General features: G+C 46.9%; 1 long non-coding RNA gene across 1 annotated transcript; it reads left to right on the top strand.

Annotated features, from left to right (window-relative positions):
* The first annotated feature begins 2342 nt into the window (after positions 1-2342).
* LOC122232732 lies at positions 2343-13989 on the top strand. Its single transcript, XR_006210118.1, has 2 exons — positions 2343-2791; positions 12976-13989. It is a non-coding gene; the product is annotated as an uncharacterized LOC122232732 (long non-coding RNA).
* Positions 13990-18445: the final 4456 nt, after the last annotated feature.

Raw genomic sequence — 18445 nt, forward strand, 5'->3', positions numbered from 1 at the left:
CAGGTGCACAGGCCCGCCTGTGACCGGGGCCCAGAGGAACAGAGGACGCTCCCCTGCCCCTTTGCTGCCATCTTATCAGTGGGTGGTACGTTCCCCAGCCACCACCCAGGGGGCCAAGAGCCTGCGTAAAGGCCCTGCCTCTGCTGCGGGCACAGGAGGAACTCTGGAAGTCTCCCTGGGATTCTAGCCTCTCTAGGCACAGGTACCACGAACCCACTGGTTGCCACATCCTACACGGGAGCAAAACTCCTGGGGCGTCTCATTTCTCTGGAATGCATCATTAGCCCCAGTATCAGACGCTCAGACCACAGCATTTCAAGACTTTGAAGTTAGCGTAGGCCTGCAGGTATTTCAAAGCACTCCTGCATGCCGCACCCTGGATCTTCGTCCCTCCAACTTCTCCCTAAGTACTTTCAATTTTGGGGCTCAGACCCCTCTTTTCACGAGCTTTCCTCTTCTGAGATTCCCAAAGGAACAAAAATTAAAAAAAACACAATGTCACGGACTCTCACATAGGAGAGGTCAGGAAAATGTGTTTATTAGATGAATGTCACAGGCGTGATGATCTGCCCTTGTTCCTTTAATGAAAATGTCAACTCGCTCCGTGGTTTTTCAGCGACTAAATGATGGAGGAATTCTTAATAACAGTGTGGCGGAATAGTAAAGGGAAAACAGCCACATACGTCCAATAAATTTGGCGCTGATGAATAAAATGACTTATTATTATCTCAAGTTTCCTTTCCAGAAGGAAGATTTCAACTTAACACAATAGATATACATATATATATATATATATATATATATATATAGTCTGACTATCAGAGTCAAGCAGACGGTCTACTGATGCTGCCCCTTTTCCGAGGGCTTTTCAAGCTAGAATTATATTTGAACTATGTCTCCGCCTTGTCACTCGACACTAAAATTATTTTATTGCATTTCTCCCTGGAGGTTTTCTCAGCCGTATTATCTTTCTAATTACATCGATTATCTGCGCATAATTTGGGTCGAATTTGAAGTACTTTGTAACTTACAATTTCCAGAGAATTATCGCCAGCTCACAGTCTGCCGGTGAATTGGCCCTAAAAGTCCAGGAGTGGGTGAATTGCACGATCAATTCCGGCCGTTTTCTCCCGTAGAAACAAGGTCACAGGATGGTGAATCCCCAGGCCTGCCTGCAACACTTTTTTTCACCCGCCTCGTACCCGCGGAACAGCACGACCGTGAAATTAGATCCAGAATATCGTCATTTGTACACCATGATGTTAACGTTCAGAGTGTCTTCGGGTGTTTGTGGAGCGTATCTGGAGTAGACCTTCTTGGCGAGACGGCTGCACCACAAAGCCCCTAATTTTCCGTGACTTGCTTCTCGTCCTTACCACTGCCACCACCGTCCGTCCCTGGCCGGATCCGCTCAACGAAGACGTGACGTGCTGAAAAGTGCTCTATTTTTCTCCACTGGTTGGCCCCTGTCACCCATTCTTAGCAGTGGGGAGCTGGTTGTGTTAGGGTGACGTTAAATGTTCTTTTAGTGCCCGGAGGTGCTACGTGTGGTGATTGGGCCCCTTCCCGAGAAGACGATCGCTTGTTGAATGCTGGAGCGGGTTCTCCTGGCCGGGTGTGGGTGTGGGGGCTTCACAGCATGGGCCAGGACAAAGATAGCACGTGTGAGAAGACATTTGTTTTATTTATTTATTTATTTATTTTTTTTTTAACATTTATTTATTTTTGAGACAGAGAGAGAGACAGAGCATGAACGGGGGAGGAGCAGAGAGAGGGAGACACAGAATCGGAAGCAGGCTCCAGGCTCTGGGCCATCAGCCCAAAGCCCGATGCGGGGCTCGAACTCACGGACTGAGAGATCGTGACCTGAGCTGAAGTCGGACACTCAACCAACTGAGCCACCCAGGCGCCCCGACATTTGTTTTATTTAACAGAAGGCGGTTCTAATTCTTTTTATGTTAAAACACCCTGGACTGATGGAAGGGTTGTCCTGGGAAAGATCGACTGTCTGTCCCAAGGACACAAAGCAGTGCCGCTAAGGCCGGGTCCAGGGCAGCCCCCGCCCCCTCGATGCCCGCACGGCATTGCTGCGCTTCCGGAAGAGGTGCCAGCCCTTCCGGCGGAGCCGGAGGAGGCCCTCGAGTGGCTAATTTGTCACGCCAGCTACTTGTGCTCAGGATGCCCTAGGAAACACTCTGTGGGAAAAGGGACACTCAAGAAACAGGGTGTGACCCCGGGTCAGCGTCGGTTGGGTTCTCCTCTGGCGTCAGGTTAGCTGTCCAGGGCCAGTGGTCCTGACGCCCACGGTGCGGGCCCCCTCTGGGAAGGGCTGTCTTTGTGAGGTCACTGATGCAATATCTGTGTCATATCTGCGGGGGTTCTGACGCTTGCTTTCTCTCTCCGGGCCCTGCTTCTCTTGCTTTCGGGGTGTCCTTTGGTTTTTGTTGGAATTGGAGGTGTGTCACATGCCGGAAAGGAGCCTCCGAGGACCTGGACGTGCGGACCCGTCTTTGTGGTGTGCAGCTGGGGGCCAGGTGTCCGTGCACTGGTTCCCGTCCCCGTGCTGGGACCTCTCTGTCCCAGGAGGGGCCCGCGGCCAGCACACCTGCCAGCTGTCCCCACGACAGCTGAGGTTCGACAGGAGGAGCACCCGTAACCTCGTCGCCCAGCTCTCTGTGCCCCCGGGCCTGTGCTGCCCAGGCTGCTTGCTGGCCCGTCCCTGCTGACGCATCCCCGTGTGTCCCCAGACACCCAGCCGCTGTGGCTGCACCTGTTTGCTTTCCTCCCCGAGGTGAGACAGCAGTGCCTGGGAAGAGGTCTCTTCCTTCTGTCGGGACGAGGCCCCAGCACAGCCTCCACTCCGGACATGTTGGAGGACTGATGGGTGGTGGCCTCCTCCCTGAGGACAGAGGGTCGGGGGCACTGCTGGCCCCCAGGTGGGGGCTTGGGGCCGCTCTCTCTGGCACCTCTGTGGGGGAAGCCCACGCAGGAGGGGTCCAGGCTGGTGTCCCTGCGTGGTGGTGGGCAGGGCGGGGACATTGTTGGGATGTGCTTTCTCTGTGTCCTCTCCTGTGTTGACCTGATGGCCGGGCAGTGTTTCTCCCACTTGACTCGAGACTCCTTACTGTCATCCCCGGAACGCAGGTCGTGTGCTACCGACAGGGCACAAGTTCTGGGCAAAGGTCAGGACACCGCCCGGGGCTGAGGGGCAGTAGACGCGTGCGGATTCACTTCACAAAGCGCGTCTTCCTAGCAGCGGGGGGCTGGCAGGGGCAGGACCAGAAGGGGGACTGCTGGGGCTGCCTGGGGTTTGAATCCTGCCGTCACCATTCACCAGCGATGTGACCTCGGTAAGACACCTGACTCTCTGTGCCTTCATTCCAGTCGTCAGTAGAACTGAGACGCAGGCAGATGCTTTCCAGGGACCTCACGTATGACACGCAGGGCTCAGCACCGAGCTTGGCTCGGTGATCCCCGGTCGCCTGTGCACCTGCTCTTCTCAGGAGAAGTCGTGTCTGTCTCTGGTGACTCACTAAAGGTTTGGGAGCAGACTCGGAGATTCTCCTCGGTCTCTTGTGGTCAGTGATCACCCGCCCCCCAACCCTTCCCCCAACCTCCTGTACCCTTGGACCCTGCGCTGTCACCAGCATCCTTCCCCATCAGTGGGAATGCTGCCTTTCTCTGGAGTCCCCGTCCTCGTCAAGCTGTAAGACCTGAGTCTGGAACGAGCTGAGGGAGGAGGGCATCTGGGGTTGGTGCTAGGGGCTAATCCAAACCCAGGAAAACCTGGCTGTCAAAGGTCAGGATGAGTAAAATGATTACAGAGTCACTGTGGATCGATTTCTTTCTTTCTGTTTTTTAAATTCTTTTCTCATATTTATTTATTTATTTTGCAAGTGGGGGAGGACGGAGAGAGAGGGAGAGAGAGAATCCCAAGCAGGCTCCATACTGCCAGTGTAGAGCCCAATGTGGGACTCAAACTCAGGAACGGTGAGATCACGACCTGAGCTGAGATCAAGAGTCAATTGCTCAACCGACTGAGCCCCCCAGGTGCCCCATGCATTCATAGGTTTTTCTGCTGTGGTCTGTGACGTGTTTCCATGTGTCTTGTTACCCCCGACAGCTGCGAATACCGCCAAGACACGATTAGCGCTGCGAAGGAACCCTAATGACCGCACCCTGCTTGTGCGGGAGATGCTTTGGGGAAGGCAGAAGCCCACAGCTGCTGACTGGAGCAGGTGCACAGGGGGCCCTCGAGGTCTCAGGGAGGAACCCGAGCACAGGCGGCCCCAGACCCACGACGTTCTCACGACGGGGAGGCTAGGGCATGAAAGAGTCTCTGAGGATTACAGTGAAACACGTACATATGTGTATGTGAGGGTAAATTTGTCAAGTGTGGTTTGGGTAGAAAGGGATCATATTATAGTTGTATGACATTCACCACGTGTGACCTGGCATATCCATTCACATGCGGATCGACCTCTGGCAGGTACAGTGAAATTCCCAGAGAAGAACTGTCTCTTATGGCTTCTTTTGCTACTATCTCTGTCTCTATTTGGTGGCAAATCTTGTTGAAAGGATCAGCTTTGTTATTCCTCTTTGCCGTTTTCCCATAGCACCTATTATGTGATCGATATCGAATCAATATTGATTGACTACATAGATAAGTAGCTGAATGAATTTTCTACGTAAAGAAAACTTTACTCTGGGATAATTTAAGAAAAAAAAATCTATGTGAAGTTAAATTTCTTCCCTTAACATTGTGAATAGTAAGACGTATTTTCAGGGGCACCTGGGTGGCTCAGTCATAAGCGTCCGTCTCTTGATTTCAGCTCAGGTTGTGATCTCATGGTCGTGGGATCGAGCCTTGCATTGGGCTCTGAACTGACAGCACAGAGCCAACTTGGGATTCTCTCTCTCTCTCTCTCTCTCTCTCTGCCCCTCCATCCCTATCTCTCTCTCTCTCTCACTCAAAATAAATAATAAACTTAAAAAAAAAGGATGTGTTTTCAGCATCATGCATGCGACGGTACGTTGAAGAGTCCAATGTAAACAAGGGCTGGCTTATCATTTCTCCAGAATTACCAGCCTTAGAATTTTGTAATTTCAACAGGTGGACCCTATACTTGTTTTGTGAAGTGTTTACCAAAGGATCTCATTTTCTTTGGCGCGGATATAAGTGACATTGTGCTTTTAATGTCATTTCCTACATGTTCATTTTGAGTGATGGAAGTGTAGTAATTTTTGTACGTTATCTTGTATCCTGAACTTGATGTTGCTGAACCCACTTTATTAGTTATGTTTTTCTTTGTAGATTCATTGGGGCTGTTACAATCATGTCCACGTGATCCACAAATGATCACAGTTTTAAGTTCTTCTTTTCCTATTTGCGTGTCTTTTATTTCTTCTTGCTTTTTGCACTGGTTAGAACTCCCAGTGCCATTTTGAATAAGAGAGCAGACATCTTCATTTTTTCTTAACATTGAGAGAAAAGGTTCGTAGCCGAGTATGTTGTTAGCTACAGGTGTAGTTTAGATAATGTTTTCAAGTTCTTGTAATTCCTCTACGTTCTTAGTTTTTGGAGAGCTTTCATCATGAATGGATGTTAGATTTGTCAAGTACTTTTTGTACATCAGTTCTTATGATCATATGACTTTTTTTTCCCACTTGCTCATGTGGTGGAGTTTTTAAATGTTGAAATAGCATTTCACTTAGTCATGTTGTAAAATTCTTTTTTTCATTATTTGATTCAATGTGCTAATTATTTAAGGAGAACTGTGTCTAAGTTCATGAGAAATATTTGTTTGTAGTTGTCTTCATTTTGTGCTGTGTTTGTCTGGTTTTGATATCGGGATAATACTGGCCTCGTAACATTTGAAAATGTTCTCTCCTGCCCTGTTTTCCGGAGTAGATTGTGCAAATTTGTATTAACTCTTCTTTAAAGATTTGGTCAGATCCTCCGGAGAAACCATCGGAGTCTGAAGATTTTCTTTGGAGAGCTCAATAATTACAAATGCAGTTTCTTTAATGGTTATGGGCCCATTCAGATGATCTATTTAATCTTGGTTGATTTGTGGTAATTTGTGGGTATAGTACACAGGATTAGTTTCACTAAGATATCTGTCAGTCACATGGCAAAGGGGAATTGAGGTGACAGGTGGAAATCAGATGCTAATAGACCTTAAAAGAGGGAGCTTATCCTGGATTACTCAGGTGGCCCCCTTGTAAACAAAAAGTTCTCAAAAAAGGGAAGAGGGTGACGGAAGAGAACCAAGGTCGGCTTTGTGGACGGAGCCGGGAGCCAAGGAGTCAAGGAGTGTGACGCCTCTAGTGGAAGGGAAAGGTAAGGCAGTGTGTTCTCCTCCAGGGCTCCCAGAAGGAACGCAGCCTGCGGACCCCTGATTCTAGCCCGAGGTCGTGAGGACACCTTCACACTTGTCACCCCGAGAGCTGTAGATAATAAACTCAAGTTGTGTTATGCCTCCGGTCTGTGGTTTGTCACAGCAGCCCTAGCAAACGAAGACAGTTTTGAGAAATTGGTTCATTTCTTCTAAACTTGAATTTCTTAGCATAGCGTTGATCCTAGTATCTCCTTATAATGCTTTTAATCACTGCGGGATCTGGAATAACAGCTACTTCCTTCCTGGTGCAGGTAATTTGTTTCTTCTTTTTATTTCTGGCATTCTTGCTAGAGGTTTGCCGAGGAAGGAGAACCTGGAGTCATTGGCCTTCTCCAGTGTTTTCTTTTTTCCAGATTCATGGATTTCTACTCCGTGGTATTTGTTTGATGTCATTTGTTATATTTACTTATTGTTTCCTTCATTATTCTCACATTTGTATTATTTCACTCATTTTTTCCCCCAATTTCTTGACCTAGGAACTGGGTTAATTTGAAACCTTTCTCTTTCCGAACGTAACCATATAGGCTTGTGAATACGCCCTCCTCCGCGTTGACTTAGCTGCATTCCACAGATTCCATTATGCTGTATTTTCATCTTCTTCCAGTTGCCTTTGTTATTCCCTTAGAGACTTCCTCTTGGACTCCTGGCTTATTTAGAAGTGCTGCGTTTAATTTCAAAGTGCTTGGAGACTTTCTTGTTGTTCTTTTATTATTGATTTCAAGTTTCATTCCATTATGGTTAAAAAGCCTACTCTGCAGGGTTTAAATTCTTTTAATCTCGTTTGGGTTTGTTTTATATCCCAGGATATGGGCCATCACGTGGGTCCCAAATAAAGCTCCCGTCCTGGTCTCTCTGGGTCTGTTGTAGCCACAGGCTTGCATGGGGTACTTGCCCTAAGTCTTGGCATTTAGGAAATCAAGGACTGAATTTTGTTTAGCAGGAAGTTAAAAATCAATTTTCTTCTCCTAGAAAAACAGGCTTGTCTGTTTTGGAGGCCGTTCCTTTCTTGCCAAGTCCAAATATTGTATTTTCTTTCTCTGCAGTCCCTGTGTCCTTTGAGCTTAAAAATAACGGTTAGGTAAAGCTTTAAAAGTATCATTCGCATCTATAATTTTACTAAATACCAATAACAGTCCATTTGAACAGATTTTGCTCAAGCAAGAGTAACTAAGACCTGCTCTTTAGAGATCATAATTAGTGTAGATTTCTCCATCTAAACACTACAATATGTTTGGTGAGGCCTGAGATTTTTAGTTGATTTTCCAAAAGGGACGATTAGTTTTGATCCGCTGAAATTCTTCTCCCATTCTCTGTAGCCGACATCATCCATTTTAAAGATGGTCTATGATTAGGGATTTCCTAGGTGTTTACTGGGAAGGGGCAAAGCTGGTCGGTCTCCTGACTCAGTTGGATGTGCTAGGTAATGTAACATTCCACACTGACACTGAAAATTCTATGAGATACCTTGCAGTTTGGTACTGTTGAAACACTTCCTGTTCTCTCGCCTAAGTGCTTATATTATGAATTTATGAAGTATCAATACTTCTATCTTTAGAATTGCATTTGAAATGCTTTTTACTTTATTACTGTTTATTATGAAATTTCTATGATTGCTCCAAATTTCATTCTTAAAAAGGCCTGCCAATGATTATACAAGCAAAAAATCCCTGGCCGGGTTAATGTCTGCCCAGCCACCTTCTGTGTTATCAATGCTCCCCCTCGAGCCTTACTGCTCAGACAGTGAATGCATTGTTTTCTTATTTAGAGAAGGCAAAAAGTCAATGCTGCTGAACATTGTGAGTTACGATCTATCTTACAAAGTTTTCTAAATCTCACAGTCCTGTAGGCACAGGCATACTCTGAAAAGTGCACGGTTTGCCGTTACCTGAGAGACCGACGCAGGGCATTTAAGTAATGGGCATGATGTAACATTGCCAATGGCTCTCCCTGCCTTCATTCGCAAAGCTTCCAGTCTGTTCTTGGCCACGTTGGCAGGGGGAGCTTTCAGGGGCCACAGCCTGCCCTTTCTTCACCCCTTAAAAGGGTTTCAATGACAAAACTCCCCACTCACGGCATCCAAAGTCCCACCCGCCTCACGAGATTCACCTCCTGGCTCCTGTCTGGGGCACCTGCTCTCTGTGTGGCTTCGGGGCTGGGGATAGCTGACGGTGTCCGGGGCAGTTGGTTTTGTTTATCTGTGAATTACACAGACTTTGAGAACTGTAAGGGGTAAATCTGTGAACCAGTTGGAGTAAGTGTGTAGGATTTCCTGTCACAAGAACTGGTGGCGTCTGTGGGACAAATACTTACACTTGTGCTTGAAACACCAAAATTTAAGGCAGGGTTTAGGAATTAGTGTAGACAAATTTTGTGCTTCTAATCTTTGGCTCTTTTTACTGTGCCATTCTTTCTAGCAGAATTTTGGTTATTTTTCACAATTCGATCCAAGATGACGTCGCCTTGAGAGCCTTAGTTACACGGGCAAGGACACTTTCCCCCAGAAAGTCACGTTCACGGGTTTTGGGAGTCAGGACACGCGTCTATCTCTTTAAGTCGCTATCCTACCCATTGCTCAGCTCACTGCATGCATGGATCAATCCCTTGGATGACAGATAAAAGCAGAAAACACATACCCACCAGCATCCTATGTGACCTCAAAGTCCAAAGCCAGGGTCCTGGGAGAACAGTGCCCCCAGGATAGCAACGTGCTCACTGTTTCCATAACTGGCCCCTCAAACCATCCCTGTCTTTGACAACACCAAGTCCAGGCCAGCAAAAAAGAAACAGGACAAGAAAAGTTACAAGTCATAGCTTATCAGGTTTTAATTACTCCTATCCAAGCAGAGTCTTATTATGTAAGACGTTTCCGTTGATTAGATTTAGTTCTTGACTGAAAAAATAATTAATCTGAGCAGTACTGGCCTTTACAGGCCGATTGACTTACGATGTCTCCAACAAGAATTAATCGAAATGAGCAGTGAGCTGAGCGGTGGCCAGGCACCCAGCCTTTGTGGAGCCCGACGATAGCCAGCAACGTTCCTAACCCCCCAAACAATATTTGCGACCAGAGAAGTCCCTGACGCTCTTCGTTCGTACCTGCACCAAGTAAGCAGTACGCCTGTAGGACGGAGGCGAGCGCATAATGCTTTTCATCCGTGCCGTCTCTGCAGGACAGCATATCTCTTAAAACAAAATAAGACGAAACAAAAGAGCTGCTTTGCCCCTCGTACAGACATTGCGTGTTTAAAAGTTTCCTTAAATATGCTGATTCAATTTTGGCATTGGTTCAGCTTCGTGCAATTATTCAGTGGAAATTCAAAACTCTGCAAGGATTGATCCATAAATCTGGGTCTCCACATTGCAAGGGAAAGACGGTGTTTGCATAATAATTCAGTGACTGTAGGGCAATTTTAAACGCCCGTCCAGTAGATCTTATTTTAAACGTATCTAGGGGCTTTTGGGAGTTATCTAGCTTAGTTATAAAGGATGCCATAAAATTCGGTTCATATATAATTTATAACTGATGTGATAAATGGATTAACTTTGCTTAGCATTTATTGGCTCTTTCCATATAATGAAATAGTGTGGTTCTACTACAATATATCATTTTGCCGAGTCCCATTGATGCCTCGATCAGAGAAAATTGCTGCAAGACTGAGAAGATAATTAAACCATCATGGTAGCTGGCTTTTGCAGAGTCTGATAGAAACTACGCTTACTCGGCCCCAAACACAACCAAAAATGTATTTTTCTTTATTCTCACGTCACAACCTGTTTTCTCCACTGTGTCCTGATTCAGGCAGAGGGCGTCCAATTCCCAAAATTGCATCCCAATTCCCAGGTCAAAACCTAAAATGCACGCTCAAAAATGTTGGCTTTCTTCTCTTATTTTTAACCGTACGTTTTCGAATTTAAGAAAAAATGTTAATAGACTCTGTTTTTTAGAGCAGTTTCAGGTCTACAGGAAGACCGGACAGAAAGTACAGGGAGTTTTGATACTCTCCCTCATCTCCTCCCCGGTTTTCCTGTGGTAGCACCTTGCACAAGTGTGGGACATCTGTTACAGTATGTGCTTGTTGTCTACAGTCCGCAGTGCGTCTTAGTGTTTACCCACGGTGTCCTGCAAGTCTGTGGGTTTCTACGACTATGTCGTAGCATGCGTCCACCATTACAGTGTCATACAGAGTAGCTCTGCTGCCCTAAAACTCCCCTGGGTCCACCCGTTCATCCCTCCCCCAACCCCTGGCAACCGGTGATCTTGTTACTGTGTCTACAGTTTTGCCTTTTCGCGAACGTCACGTAGCTGGAACCGCCTAGTACGCAGCCTTCTCAGGCTGGCTTCTTCCTCGTGATGCTGTACGTGCATTCAGGTTGCTCCGTGTGACTTCTTGCGGTTTGACAGCTCTTTTGTTTTTAGCACTGAATAAGATTCCATTGTCTGGGCTTACCAGTTGCTTATCCATTCACGCGCGAAAGGGCATCGCAGGTGCTTCCAGGTTTGGGCAATCTCGAATGAAGCTGCTACGGTAGTTGTGCACAGGTTTTGTGTGGCCACGAGTTTTCGTCTCACTTGGATGTGTGGCAAAGAGAACAATTGCTGTACCTCACGGTAAAGAATACGTTTAATCTCGTGAGAAACTGTCAAAGTGTCTTCCGTGGTGGCTGTACCTCTCTGTATCCTCACCAGCCCTGAATGAGAGTGCCTGTTGTTTCGTAGCCTCACCAGCATTCGCTGTTGTTTGTGTTCCGGATTTTAGCCATTTTAATAAATTTTCAGTGATATCTCATTTTTGTTGTAACTAGCATTATCTTTAAAAAAATTCTTTTTAATGGTTTTATTTATTTTTGAGACAGAGAGAGACAGAGCATGAGCAGGGGAGGGGTAGAGAGAGGGGAGACACAGAATCTGAAGCGGGCTCCAGGCTCTGAGCTGTCAGCACAGAGCCTGACGGGGGGCTCGAACTCGTGGAGTGTGAGATCATGACCTGAGCTGAAGTCGGACGCTCAACTGACTGAGCCACCCAGGCATCCCATGTAATTAGCATTTTCTTGATGATGTAGGATACGGAGCATCTTTTTGTATACTAATTTGCCACCTGTGTGTCTTCTTTGGTGGGGTGGCTGTGTGTTAAGACCTTTGGCTCAATTTTTAATTGGGTTGTTTGATTTCTTATGGTTGACTTTTAAGTGTTCTTTGTATATTTTTGATATCATTCCTTGGTCCGATGTATGTTTTACGAAGATTTTCACCTAATCTGTGGCTGCTTTTTTCATTTTCTTAACACTGTCTTTTGCCGACCAGATGTTTTCAGTTTCAATCAATAATTCTTTCTTCCACGGATGGTGCTTTGGTTTTGTATCTATAAAATCATTGTCAAACCCAAAGTCACCTGGATTTTCTCCTCTGCTATCTTCTAGGAGTTCTTTGATTTTGCGTTTTACTTTCAGGTTCATGATCCATTTTGAGTTAATTTTTGCGAGGAGTGTAAAGTCTGTGTCTGAAATTATTTTCTTTTCTTTTAAAAAATTTTTTTAATTATTTTTTTTATTTTCTTTTTTAAACATGGATATCCAGTCTTCCCAGGCCCATCTGTTGAAAGACTGTCCTTTCTCTATACAGTTGCCTTTGTTCCTTTGTACAAGCCCAGTTCAGTACATTTGTATGGGTCTATTTCTGGGTTGTTTTATTATGTTCTATTGATTTGTCTGTTCCCTCACCAGTCACACCGTCTTCATCACTATCATGAACTGCTATCCTAAGTCGTAAAGCTACGTAGTATACATTCTTCAACTTTGTGCTTCTCTTTCAAGATCGAGTTGGCTATCGGAGGTCTTTTGCCTCCATACAAACGTTAGGTCAGTTTGTTGATATCCACAAAATCACTTGCCCGCTAGGATGAGTTCAATCCAATTTTAGTATATGTGTTGCTGAAGTGAACACCGGACAAGTTCAATCCAGAGATGAAGTTGGTTAGAACCGAGATCTTAACACCACAGTTTCCCTATCCATGAACATGAACTCTCTCTTCATTTATATAAATATTCTTTTACTTCTTCTTTTTATCATTTTATAGTTTTCCTGTACGTACCCTGTATACATATTGTTAGCTTTATAATAACTACATTGTTTTTATTCATAATCATCTCATAAATGTATTTTCTATTCACTTTTCCCAATGCAGGCACTGATATTCTGGTCATAACGCCCCTTGACGGGTACCATAGGATTTTAATTCCTTGTCTGGATGCTGGGTCTTCCTTCACTTAATCTTAGTCTTTTCTATGTCGGTGGTCATCTTTTTAAATGGGAAATATGCTTCTGTCCAGTCCTTGTGTAAACCCTTCATTTTAACTTTGGGATAAAGTTCAAACTCCATAGTTGGATATGAGGTGGTTTCCCTGACTCATCAGTAACCAGCCTGGAAAAGCTGACCTCCATCACTGAGTCTCAAGAACCCACGCTTCACCAGAAACCATCTGCTCAAATCCCCTCACCGCTGAGCAGCACCAGACCTCCCCTTCTGTTCCGTTCTTCCTTCTGCCCAGCATGGATTTCCTTCCCTTTTCTACCCAGGAAGTTCGAGTTCATGTCTCAAAACCAACTCAACGTCGTCACCTCAGTGAGTCTGTCTCCACTGACGTGGTGAGCCGGGAGTCTGCCGCCGGGCCCTCTTCACTGTGACTTTCAGCATCGCGTGCTGCGCTGACCACCGGGGCCCACCTCCGGACCTTGCTTTCTCACAGCGCAGCATTCCACATCGCATCAGTCGTGGGAGCTTCACCGTCAGCGTGCTCTGGAAGCTGACCGCTTCTCCGCAGGCTCACCACTGCCCCTTGACCCTGAGCTCACTCAGTTTTCCTCTCCCACCTGTCTTCCTACATCCACGAACCCCACCCCCACTGCGATCCATGACTAGTTCAGCGGCCACAGGAGCTTCTGCTCAAACCTGCCTTTGGTCCCTAATGTCCTTCTCGTGACCTACAAGGGTGGGATGATCCAGCATCCTTGTTGGGGGCTCATCTCAGCGCTTCTGTGCACAGCAGATGCTGTGATCCTCCCTTGCCTCCCTGGCCGTTCTTGTACTGCTCCCGACGACCCCCACCGGCCCCCTTGAGAATCCAGAGCACAGCCTGCCGAACCTTCCCAGGCATCTGCAGGAACGGCTGCCTCAGCTCCCGCGGACTTGCTCACGCATCAATATGGCCTCAGTGGCCCCTAATACATGTGCCTGTATTATCCACCCTCTTTCCCTTTCTCTGCAAAGCACTAATTACCTTCAGACACAGCACTCAGTTAATGCATCTCGTCTGCACTTGCTGCTGTAACTTCCAGGCTCTGTCCCCAGGCCCTGGAGTAGATCTTAGCTCGGTCATGCTCAATAAATATTTAGTAGGCAATGTACCTGCCTTTACACTATGAGCTTTAATAAGCCAGCCATTCCTTGTTTTTAGCAGCTTTATTGAAATATGATTGATACTATTTATGACAATTACGATGCGATCTATCATTTTGTGAGTTCAGGCCCACACATATACCTGTGAAACCATCGCCACAATCAGGGTAATAAACATACCCATCTTGTTCAAAGGTTTCCTGTGCCTCTGCTTAAAAAAATTTTTTTTCTTAATGTTTATTTAGTTTTGAGAGAGAGAGAGACAGAGAGACAGAGCTCGAGAAGGGAAGGGCCAGAGAGAGAGGGAGATGCAGGATCCGAAGCAGGTTCCAGGCTCCGAGCTGTCAGCACAGAGCCCGATGCGGGGCTCGAACCCACAGACCGCGGCATCATGACCTGAGCCGTAGTCGGCCGCCCATCCGACTGAGCCGCCCAGGTGCCCCGCTGAGAGTGTTTTAAATACGAACTCATTTATGTTTAATAGAGATTATATTTATATGTAATACAATATAGTTAATATTTATACTCTTTATAATTTATAATATTTGCAATCCTCGCAGCAAACCATATGAGAGATGTACTCATGTTTTTCTCGTCTCGTCAGTGGAGAAGTCCTTCTTCATGCCAGTGCCAGCCTGTGTGCCTGCCCCCTGCACCCACTACTGCTCATGGGCTAAAAACAGCGATGGTGCCCCCTGGCATCACAGGCTCCAGTGGACGCTGTAGGGTTGAAGGATGCTGAGCCAGGGCTCCCTGGCACCTATTCTGATGAGTTCCAGTAAGATAGACGATGATAGATAGATGGATACACGGATGGATAGATAGATAGATAGATAGATAGATAGACAGATAGATATGGATAGATTGATAATTATATAGACAATGGTAGATTGATATATAATGATAGATGTATAAATAAATAGACGACAGATAGGTAGATAGATGACAGATAATGATAGGTAGATAGATAGATAGATAGGTAGACAGACAGACAGCCTTACTATGGAAAATTGGCTCATGCCATTTCAGAGGCTAAGATTCCCACAATCCAGGGTGCCTGGGTGGCTCAGTCAGTTAAGCATCTGACTCTCGCCTTCAGCTCAGGTCATGATCTCACGGTTGTGGGATCAAGCCCCCCATCTGGCTCTGTGCTGACAGCACAGAACCTGCTTGGAATTTTGTCTCTCCTTCTCTCTCTGCCTGCCTCTCTTCCTCTCCCCTGCTCACGATCTCTATAAATAAATACGTGAATGAATAAATAAATACAGAAATAAAGACACTTTAAAAAAAGAAAGAAAAAAGTCCCACAGTCTACCCAGGGGACCCAGGAGAGCTGGGGGGTAATCCCCAAGTCTGAATGCCTGAGAACCAGGGAGCTGAGAGCGTCTCAGTCCCAGTGCTGGAGATCAGGGGGAGTATCTCAGCTCAGTAGCGATACAGGGGAAGAGGAATGATTTCCTCTTCCTCTGCCTCTCGTTCTATTCGGGCCCTCAGTGGTTTGGACGAGGCCCATCCGCACCGGGGAGGGCAGGCTCCCTTACCGAGTCTGCTGAGTCAGACGCTAGTCCCATCTGCAAACACCTGCACAGACACACCTAGAAAGGACCTTCCATCTGGGCGCAGGCCAGGCGAGGCGACGTGCAAAGTGAACGCGGCAGAGCGTCCCCACGGTCCCCGGCTGTCCGCCCTCCTCGCTGACCTCGCCGGCTGTGTGCCCAAGCGCACGCCTCCTCTCCGACATCAGCTCCCGCCCGGCAGCAACGGGCTGGGTTTTGCTGTTTTGCGCGGTGCGATGGTCGAACTTCGGGGTCTGAAGTAAAGATAGCTGAGACAGAGTTCTATTTTCTACAGGTGCTCTTTTGTGGGAGAAGAGAGCCAAACCACTACAGTGCTGTTACTGATATACAGATTTCACTATGTATTTATTTTTCCATGTATTTGAAAGTCACGGATGAGGGCGATTTGCAAAAGGCTCGCTTTTCCTTTATCAAAGCGACTGTGCTCACACTGTTCCCCGCCATGACGTCAGGCACCCCGCAAGACACCGGGAGCTTTGTGTGCAGGGGAGAGGGAAGCATCTTGGGGAAGCACTGGATGGTCTAGACCACACTCTTAACCTGGATCAAGAGAATCATAAATACAGACAATTAGGGAGCTGGGGTATGCAGCTAATGGCACGTTACGGAAGAGCTTTGGGGCTGGCTTCCGGAAGGGCTCCTGGGGTGATATTCATTATCTTAAATTCAGCCTCGTGGGAGCTCTGATTTGGTTAATACTCAAGAGCAGAGCCATTTCTTGGTGGAGGACACAACGTAATCACGCCTGCAATATTGAGATATGGAACCAAAATTCCAACACACTCGTTTGCGGTGAGCTCATGTGACCAGCCAGCCTTTCAACATCATCAGTCTGAGCGGGAAGCACTGATCGTCATTCAAAGCCATTTGGCTTTCTCACCACCCGAGCCACCAGGGATGCTCCCGGTCCAGAAGGAGCGTGCTTTTGTTTCAGGAAAACCCTTTGGGGAATTCAAATCCCATTCAGAAAGCTTCTTCGTAAGCTTAGAAACGAGAACAAAAACCAGGAGAGAACTGATGCAGCCGAATGTCTTCTGTGGGTTTCCCCGGGGTCAGAGGTCAGGTGCACAAACATACTGTTAAATATTAATCATGGAGGCCGTGGCAGAGACACGGACACGGTCCACACAAAATTCCTGGTCGCCCATGGCGTCCCCACCTGTAAAAGCTCCGTTCTCCTACTTCAGGCTCTTCTCTGTGGCCTGTCAACATCTCTCCTCCCCACCCCCCCTGTGTCACAACACTGTACTCCTGTGCCAGCTTCTCCAGACACAACCCCCAGCTCCTGTCAGTTGAGGATGCCCTTGACTCCGGGCTCAGCCGTGGCCACCGGATTTGCGTGTTACCAGCCTGCGGGGCGTGCAGGTTCGGACTTCGGGGATGTAAGTGCTCATGGGTCAGTCCCCTGGATCAACGGCTACAGTCAGAACGACTTCATCAGGTTGTTTGCACAAGCAGTAGGCGCGGTGAACACCTGTCCTCAGAAGGGAAATTCTTCTATCAGCACAGAGAACCGTTACCAGTGGAATTCCCAGATGCCGGTCTTGCAAGCAGGCCTTTTTTTTTTTCTTTCAATTTTTAAAGGTTTATTTATTTTTGAGAGAGAGAGAGAGACAGAGTGCGAGTGGGGGAGGGGCAGAGAGAGAGGGAGGCACAGAATCCAAAGCAGCTCCAGGCTCCGAGCTATCAGCACAGAGCCCGACGCGGGGCTTGAACCCACAACCGGTGAGATCGTGACCTGAGCCGAAGTCAGATGCTTAACCGACTGAGCCACCCAGATGCCCCGCAAGGATAGGTCTGCACAGGTCTGCTATGTTCTTTGTTGCATAGGTATTGAGGATTTTTCCAGCACGATTGCCTTTTATTTTTAGCCCTTTTATTGTGGAATATTTCAATTTGGGGGGAAATAATTGATAGCCTATCAAATACAGCATAAAAGCTGCATCACTGTGGGCATTATTGCAGGAAAAAAGAAATTTATTACTGTTACTTAGAAACATTTTGGGTGAAAAAACATGCATTGCAACGTATTTTTATAACTTGTCTCGAGGTCGCCGAGTATCTTAGAAAAAGAGCATTAGTGTTAGAGAAGAATGTACCATGATGATGAGCAACTAGGAAGTCCATTTCAAAATGTCCCTTTGCACTGTTTCTGAATTGGTTCATGAGACGCCTTCTTAATGTCAGAATGTCTATGTATCATTTTAAAGCAAAGGCTTGGATCCCACAGCATTTTATTCTTCTTCTTTATTTTTTTTAATTTTTATTTGTGAGAAAGAGAGGGGGGTGGAGAGAGAGAGAGAGAGAGAGAGAGAGAGAGAGAGAGAGAGAATTCCAAGCAGGCTCCACGTTCAATGAAGTGCCCAATGTGGAGCTTGAGCCCATGACTCTGGGATCATGACCTGAGCGGAAATCGGATGCTCAACAGACTGAGCCACGCAGGTGCCTTCCTTCCCATGGCATTTGAACCTTTTACCAGGATTTCAGAGAACTGAGCAGGCATCCTTACGCATTTCATTTTTGCTTTTTACTGAAATACCACGTCGTCAAAAAGTACATCAGTGTACAGATGGATTTTCGGGAATGGACCCTCCCTGTGTAATCAGAACCCAGATGGCGGGAAAGAGGGTTGCTTACCACGCCGATGCCCTTGTCCCCGTGCTCCCCACTCAGTTCCAGCCCCGGGGGGGCCCACTGTGCGAGCTGTGAGATGAACCTTTACTGTCTTCTCCTTCATGTAAACGCAACCACAGCCCGTGTGCTTTTTGATGTCTGGCTCCTTTCGTTCAACATTATTTCTGTGAGTTTCGTCTGTGTTGTTGCATTTTTAGTGGCTGTGTAGAATTTCAAGTGGAATAACCAAATTTATTTATTCATTCTGTTGGGAACGGGCATTTAGGCAATTGTAGTTCCAGTTCTACCACAAACTGTGAACATTTCTGTACGTGACTTTGGTTACCACGTGCGGGCATCTCCACGGACACGTACCTAGGAGTGCAAAGCCGGGCCATGGCGTGTGCATGAGCTCGATGCTGCATGTGGCTCACACAGGTTTGCAAAGTAGTCGCCTCCG

The sequence above is a fragment of the Panthera tigris genome, chromosome D3, assembly GCF_018350195.1.
Source record: "Panthera tigris isolate Pti1 chromosome D3, P.tigris_Pti1_mat1.1, whole genome shotgun sequence".
In the NCBI taxonomy this organism is placed as follows: domain Eukaryota; kingdom Metazoa; phylum Chordata; class Mammalia; order Carnivora; family Felidae; genus Panthera; species Panthera tigris.